We start from the raw sequence: 7,038 nt of genomic DNA on the forward strand, positions 1-7,038 counted from the left end.
CATCGTACAGAATAGATTTACTGCCCTAAGAATCTCCTGCACTCCACCTATTTATCCTTTCATGTCTTGCCCCTGAACCCCTGGCGAAAAACTTCTTAAAGACAAATCAAATTAATGTTTTCTTACCTACTTACAGTAAAGTACTTAAACATTTAGTGCACAGCTTGATAACTATTCACATATGTTCGTTGGAATTATCCAAACAATATAAAACATATGAAGGTGAAAAACTGAAAGTTAAAAGACCTAATTTTACACTATTGAGCTGACTACTACTAATAATTCAGTAGGCATTGTCCTAAACATTTCTTTCTGTACAAATGAACATACACATATAAATACATGTTTACAGAAATTGGATTACAAGACCTATGCTATTCTTTATCCTGCTATTTAAAAGAGCATGTTTTTATTTTTAATGAAAAATTATTAGAGTGACATTTATTAACAAAATCAAATAAGTTTTAATTGTATCATTCAACAATAAGTTGTATATATATTGCATTGTGTGTTTACCACTTACAGTTAGATTTCCTTTTGTCATGAAGTATTTGACCCCTTTTACCCCTATCTAACTCCCTTGCTTCTTTCCTTCTGGTAACCACAAATGCACTGTCCTTGTCCATGAGTCTCTGTTTGTTTGTCATGTTTGTTTGTTGCTTTCAGTTTTATATTCCATATGTGAGTGATATCATGTGATTTTTCAACTTTTTCTGTCTGGCTTATTTTGCTTAACATGATTATTTCAAGATCCATTCATGTTGTCTAGAATGGCAGTATTTCATCTTTTCTTATGGCTTAGGAATATTCCATGGTATATATGTACCACAGCTTCTTTAGCCAATCATCGATCATAGGACACTTTGGTTGCTTCCATGTCTTGGCCACTGTGAGTAATGCTGTTATGAACATCAGGTACATGTAACTTTGCAGATAAATGTTTTCAGGTTTTTTTGGGTAAATACCCAGAAGAGGGATTGCTGGATCATATGGTGATTAAATTCTTGTTTTTTTGAGGAACCTCCATATTGTTTTCTATAGTGGCTGTACCAATTTGCATTCCCGACCAGCAGTGAATGAGGGTTCCTTTTCAATACTTGTTATTCCTTGTCCTGTTAATGAAAGCCATTCTAACAGATGTGAAGTGGCATCTCATTGTGGTTTGTATTTCCCTAATAGCTAGTAGTTTGATATGTATTTCCCTAATAGCTAGTGAAGCTGAACATCTCTTCGTCTGTCTTTTGGTCATTTGTATGTCTTCTTGGGAGAAGTGTCTGCTCAGGTCCTCTGCCCATTTTTCAGGTGGATTGTTGTTTTATTTTTGTTGTTGTTATTCAGTTGTATAAGTTCGTTGCATATTTTGGATATTAGGCCCTTATTAGAGGTGTTGTTTGCAAATATATTTTCCCATTTGGATCGTTCTCTCTTTACCTTGCTATTTCTTTTGATGAGTAGAAGCATTTTAGTTTGATGTAGTCCTATTCATTTATTTTAGTTTCTACTTCTCTTGCTTTTGAGGTAAAATTAATAAAATCCTTTTTAAGTCCAAGGTCATTGAGTTTAGTTCCTATGTTTTCTCCTATGCATTTTACTGTTTTAGGTCTTATATTTAGGTCCTTAATCCATTTTGAGTTACTTTTGGTGTGTGGTGATAGACAACAGTCTAGTTCCATTCTTTTGCAGGTGGTTTTCCAGTTTTCTCAGCACCATTTATTGAACAGGCTTTCCTTTCTCCACTGTACATTTTTGGCTTTTTTTGTCAGAAATTATTTGCCAATATAAATATGGGTTTACTTCTGGATTCTCAATTCTGTTCCACTGGTCCTTGTGTCTGTTTTGCTGCCAATATCATGCCATTTTGATTACTGTCGCTTTGTAGTGTAACTTGAATTATACTACAAATGCCTCTAGCTTCATTCTTTTTTCTCAGAATGGCTTTGGCAATTTGGGGTCTTTTGTGCTTCTATACAATTCTGATGATTTTTTATTTTATTTCTTTAAAAATGCTGATGAGATTTTTGATTTCAAAAGCAAGAGAAGTAAAAGCTAAAATAAATGAATGGGACTACATCAAACTAAAAAGCTTCTGTTCAGCAAAAGAAATCATCAAAAAGGTAAAGAGACAACTATCCGAATGGTAAAATATATTTACAAACAACACCTCCGATAAGGGCCTAATATTCAAAATATACAAAGAACTCATACAACTCAACAACAACAACAACAACAACAACAACAACAAAAATAATCCAATAAAAAAATGGATAGAGGACCTGATCAGACACTTGTCTCTAGAGGACATACAAATGGCCAACAAATATATGAAAAGATGCTCAACATCACTAGCTATTAGGGAAATGCCAATCAAAACCACAATGAGATACCATCTCACACATGTTAGAATAGCTATAATCAACAGAACAAGTAATAACAAATGTTGGAGGGAATGCAGAGAAAAAGGAACTCTCATACACTGTTGGTGGGACTGAAAATTGGTACAGCCACTATGGAAAACAGTATGGAAGTTTCTCAAAAAACTAAGAATTGATCTAACATATGATCCAGCAATCCCTCTACTAGGTATTTACCCCAAAGACTTGAAAACCCATATCCAAAAAGATAGTTGCACACCAATGTAATAGCAGCATTATTCACGGTGGCTAAGACATGGAAGCAACCAAAATGTCCTATGATCAATGGTTAGCTAAAGAAGCTGTGGTACATATATACAATGGAATATTCCTCAGCCATATGAAGAGATGAAATACTGCCATTTGTGATAGCATGGATGGACCTGGAGATAATTTTGCTAAGCAAAATAAGCCAGACAGAAAAAGTTGAAAAGCACATGATATCACTCATAGGTGGGATATAAACCTAAAAGCAACAAATGAACAGGACAAATAAATAGAGACTCATGGACATTGACTATAGACTAGTGGTTATCAGAGGACTATAGACTAGCAGTTACTAGTGGGATGGGAGAGGAGGGAGGAGGTAGACAGTGTAAAGGGGGTCAAATATAGGGTTTAGGGGGAGGGTAAAGTGGGTAAAGGGGATCAAATACATGGTATCTGAAGGAAACTGGACTTTGGGTGGTAAACACACAGCAGAATATACAGATGTCAAATGATGATGTACACCTGAAAATTACATAATTGTATTAACCAATGTTACCCCAATAAACTTAATTTTAAAAAAAGCAAGGACTCTAGTCTATGGTTTGTGTCCACTTTAATACACTAAAATTAGGAAAGCAAACTAAATACAAAGCAAACAGTAAGAATAAAACAACAAAAATCAGCAGATATAAGTAAAAGTAAAAACAGAAATATAACAAAAAAAATTAATAAAACCAAGAGCTAGTTTTTAAAAGTATCAAGAAAATTGCTAAACTTCTAACCAAACTAGTCAAAAGAGAGAGAGAGAGAGAGAGAGAGAGAGAGAGAGAGAGAGAGAGAGAGAGAGAGAGAAGACACAATTACTAATATCAGAAATGGAGGAGGGAGCATCACTACAGATATAACAAATGAAAACAAGAATATTAATGGACCATTATGAACAACATCTTACCAATAAATACGACTAAAGTTAACAAATTTTTCAAGAGACACAAAATATCAAAGCCTGCTCAAGAAGTAGAAAACCTGGATGATCCTATATTTATTAAATAAATTGAGTGTATAGTTAAAAGTCTTCCCATAAGAGAGATAGATAGGTAAGTAGGTAGATACATACATACACACATACATACATATACACATACATACATACATACATACATACATACATACATACATACATAAAATTAAAACCTCAGGCAGAGATAACTACACAGAAGATTTTTTTTTAAAAAAATGTATAGAAAAATAATATCAAACTATAACATTATTTTTCAGAAAGTCAAAGAGGATAGAACTTTCCCCAAATTATTTAGTGAAGTCAGAATTATACTGATACCCAAACCAAACAAAGACATTTCATAAAAGAAAACTACAGATCAACATCTTTCATGGGCATTGATATAAAAATTCTTAGCTAAATATTAGTAAATTGAATGAAGTACTGTATAGAAAATAATAAATCATCACCAAGTGGGGTTAGCCAAGAAATGTAAGATTGATTTAACATTCAAAAATAAATTACTATAATTTACCAAATCAGCAAAAAAGTGTATATATGTGTATATATACATATATATGTGTGTGTGTATTCAACATCCATTTATGAAAGCTAGATGTAAACTAGAAACAGAAAGAAAGTATTCAACCTGAGAAAGAACATCTATAAAATATATCGTATTAACTTTATACTTCATGGTAAAAGACTATATACTTTCCTCTTAAAATAGCTGCCTGTTCTCATCACTCCAATTCAACATTTTTCTTGGAGATTCTACCCAATGTAACATTGAAAGTTAAAAAAAAAATAAGACACATATAAGAACAGAAGTGAATTGTCATTCCTTGAAAATAATATGATGATGTACATGTAAAATACTAATAAATCAACCTCAAAACAGCATATTTTAATAGTGAATTTAGCAATGTTTGTATACTAAAACTTTTTGTATATCCCCACAGCAGCAACAATTAAACATACAATTTTAGAAAACAATTACATTTAAAAATATCCAAAACATTAAATATTTAGGAATAAATTTAACAAAAGCTGTGTAGTATCTCTACACTTAAGAATACAAAAAATTGTTAAGTAACATTAAAGAAGTAAATAAATGGAAAAATATAGTATGTTCATAATTTAAAAGCCTCATTCAATGTAGATGTCAATTCTCCCCTCAAATGATCTATAGATTCAACTTAGTTCAATAAAAGTCTAAGCAGGCTATTTTGTAAAATTGATAAGAAAACTTTAAAATTTGCATGGATAAACAAAATCTCGAAATAGAAGAACAAAGTTCTGGGCACATACTACCCAATTTCAAGGCTTTCTGTAAAGGTACATATTAACATAAGTGTAGTATAAAGATCAATAGAATAAAACAGAGCATCTACAAATAGACATAAATATATATAATCAATTGATTTGTGGCAAATGGTGCAGGAACATCTAGAAATTTACATGCAAAAAGATAAAATTTAATCTATACCTCACATCATTCAAAACAATTCAAATTAATCATAGACTTAACTGTAAAACCTTTAACTACAACACTTCTAGAAGAAAATGTGAGTCAAAAATTCTCTGTTGCTTTGTGGCTAGGCAAGGTTTCCTAGATAGGGCATAAAAAAGCATAAACTATAAAATAAAATAGAAAAATTGATATCATTAAAAATTAAAATATCTGCTCTTTGAAACATACTTTTAAGAAAATGAAAAGAAATGATGAGAGGGCTTCCAGTTAAGATGGTGGAATAGGTAAACACTGTTCTTGTTTCCTCTCATAAGCACATCAAATTTACAACTAACCTACAGAATAGCCATCATTGGGAATCACCTGGAGTCTGGCTGAACAGAAGCCCTACAACTGGGGACACATAGAAGAGGCCACCTTAAGACTAGTAGGAGGGGCAGAGACATGAAACTGGTTGGTCCCACACTTACGTGTGGTGGTTGAGAATCAGGAGGAATATCTTGTCTGAGGAGGTCTCCCTGAAAGAATGAGGGGTCCTGGCTCCACACAAGACTCCTCAGCCCAGATTTTCAGTGCTAGGAAGAGAAGTCCCCACAACTTCTGGCTGCAAACACTAGCGAAGATTGTGGCTGAGTGAAACAGAGGGCTGAGTGAGTCATCGACTTTCTTCTTAAGTGGCACATGTATGAACTTACTTGGTGATGGACTCACTCTGAGCTTCAGCACTGAGGCAGTAGCTCAAGAGGTGTCAGGGACATATGGAGAGGAACTGAATTGTCTGGCTTGAGAGAGAGGCCTGGGGAATGGAGAGGCTTTCTCCTGGGCAGAAATGCTGGCAGAGGCCACTATTCATTTTTTGAGCCCTCCCTCATCTAGATTGCAAACCCAGGTGGGCGCCATATCTCATTTTTTATCAATGTAGCTAACATAGGTCTCCCCAGTCTGCTGATTCTGAGACCCCTCCCCTCTCAACTTGTAGGCCCACCAAGCAGTTTCTGGTATATTTTCCATACAAATGACCTGTGTTGGTCTATGCTGTGGAATTTTCTAAAATCTCTTAAAAGTTTACAAAACTTAAACAAACATCTGGCCTTGGTGTTCCCCCTACTTCTTGCTAAGCAACCCCAAGCCCAGCAACATCCCACCTCAGTTTACGACTTGGTCTCTTGAGGCATTTCCAAGCTCAGCATTGGTGGCTCCAGGCAGGACACAGGCTGCAGCTAAACTTGGCCTGTGCTAAGGCACCTCCCAGGAAGCCCCAGCCTGTGTGCTCAGTGGCTGGCTTTGGTCTGAGCCAGAGCACTGCCCGGGGCCACATCTGAGGATGACATGCCCAAAGGGCAGGCAGGGCAGGAACCAGAGCCCTGCTAAGAAGAATCCTGTTCTGTAGGGTCAGCGCCTGCACAACAGCTTTTCCACTAGTCACGGCCAGTCATCGCAACTAATTGCCCAAGATTTAATCCCTCCCATTGGCAAGGAAACAGCAACCATGGCTCAACTACAACTGGAGGACACACACAATTCATACAAGGGACATATCTGGAGGACCTAGCTCAAGCGATCAGGGAAGACTATGAGGCTGGGATCTATAACACACCTACTACGTAAGGCCACTCTGCTAATACCGGGAGATATAGCAGTCCTACCTAATACATAGAAAAAAATACAAGTAGGCAGCCAAAATGGGAAGAAAACAAAACATATTCCAAATGAAAAACAACAACAACAATAAACCCCCCTCCAAAAAATTTTTTTAAAAAAACTAAACTAAATAGAAACAAACATTCTATTAGATGCAGAGTTCAAAACACTGTTACAAGGTTGCTCAATGAACTTAGAGGAAAAGTAGAAAACTCAATGAGAACTTAACAAAGAAATAGAAAACATAAAAGTGGAGACAGAAAACATTAAAAAAGAACCACTTAGAAATGAAGACTACAATA

Source organism: Rousettus aegyptiacus, unplaced genomic scaffold (assembly GCF_014176215.1).
Source record: "Rousettus aegyptiacus isolate mRouAeg1 unplaced genomic scaffold, mRouAeg1.p scaffold_m13_p_13, whole genome shotgun sequence".
NCBI classification, from domain to species: Eukaryota; Metazoa; Chordata; class Mammalia; order Chiroptera; family Pteropodidae; genus Rousettus; species Rousettus aegyptiacus.